We start from the raw sequence: 1,659 nt of genomic DNA on the forward strand, positions 1-1,659 counted from the left end.
GTGCAAATAAATGTATCTTTTGTTGGAGACATCATACAAACCCTGTAGGAAAAACTTGGAAATGGAAAATGGATGATCCAAGTGAAATTGTTGAGGCTGCACTAGATCAACACATCAAGATGATAAAACAAATGAAAGGTGTACCAAGAGTCAAAGAAGATCGATTGACGAAAGAATTAAATCCTAAACATTGTGTTCTTTCATTAGTGGGAGAACCAATAATGTACCCAGAGATCAATAAACTAATAGGGGAGTTGCGTAAGCATAGGACCTCAACCTTCCTTGTGACAAATACACAGTTTCCTGATCAAATTGAGAGCCTGGATCCAGTCACTCAGCTTTATGTAAGTGTTGATGCAGCCACAAAGGAGCGACTCAAGGCAGTTGATCACCCTCTATTTGCAGACTTCTGGGAATGATTCACAGATTCTTTGAAGGCACTTCGAAAAAAGAAAGAAGAATTGGAACGGACCGCTATTTCGAGAAGGACTTGCCTGACTATGGGGGCGATCAATCAGTAGAGATGGGGGGTGATCGAATTTAGGAGGGGAAAGACGATGCCGAAAGTGACTGTGCAGGAGACGTCCATACTCAAGGTAATGAAGAGGACGCTTGCCATAGCTGCCTCCTTGCCATTGATAATGTTCTTCTGGCCCTAAAACAGCAAGTTGATGCCATCTCTTTCCTCGGTTCCTCTTGGAACCTCTCTGAAGACACTCTCTATAGCTAGTACAACTCTACTTGCTGAGCCTTTGATGGCTGTATTCTGCAACGAAATGCCAGGAGTAAAACGAAGAAGATGAACTTAAGAAGCTGTCATTTTGCAAGTGCATTCCATGAAGAAGAGGGGAGGAGCATAAGGGCGCTTCTGTCAATCAATCATCAGGCAGAACGAGGAGGGCCAGAATGTCGACCTGTACATCCCGCGGAAATGCTTCTCAATGAACAGGCTGATTACTGCCAAGGACCATGTGTCAGTGCAGCTGAATGTTGGTCACCTCGATGAGAATGGTGTTTACACAGGGCAATTCACAACTTTTGCCCTCAGTGGCTTTGTTAGAGCACAGGGTGATGTAGACAGTGTGCTAGATCGGTTGTGGCAGAAGGCCAAAGCCAAGCTTGGTCAGTAGCTATGGAAGACATTCGTTTTGCAAGGGGCTTCCATGATTGGGTTTTTTTTTTGGACTTCAAAATTATGAGTAAACTTGAGTAATTAATATTTTCCTCTCCGGTCCTTCGATTTAGAGGTGGCTTCCTGCTAATCGCATACAACACACAACTAGCAGACAGTAATGATCTTTGTCTTCAATGTGCATCCAGTTTTCATGCTAGTGGGATTCATTGTCCTCACAAGTGAAGCAATTCTGGTGTTCAAGGGTGTTCCGGGTAAAAGAGTTATAAGAAAGAGTTCATCTTACTATCCAAGCATTGGGTTTTGTGCTGGCTATAGTTGGCATTTGGGCAGCCTTTAAGTATCATGGTACAAAAGAAATTGATGATTTCTACAATTTGCACTCATGGCTGGGTATTTCAACAGTCCTTATGTTTTCTTTACAGTGGATTTCTACATTTGTAATTTATTGGTATACTGGTGCTGCGGCCTACCCTGCTCATCAAGTTTATATATAAATCACAGTGTAGCATGTTTTCTCTGAATTA

The 1,659-nt window shown here is 42.6% G+C and overlaps 1 pseudogene; it reads left to right on the top strand.

The window, feature by feature from the left end:
* Positions 1-844: 844 nt before the first annotated feature.
* LOC148028001 (small ribosomal subunit protein eS21 pseudogene) lies at positions 845-1,172 on the top strand (annotated as a pseudogene).
* The last annotated feature ends 487 nt before the right edge of the window (positions 1,173-1,659 follow it).

The sequence above is a fragment of the Lygodium microphyllum genome, chromosome 12, assembly GCF_053477565.2.
Source record: "Lygodium microphyllum isolate KBCC chromosome 12, Lygodium_microphyllum_v1.1.10, whole genome shotgun sequence".
NCBI lineage: Eukaryota > Viridiplantae > Streptophyta > Polypodiopsida > Schizaeales > Lygodiaceae > Lygodium > Lygodium microphyllum.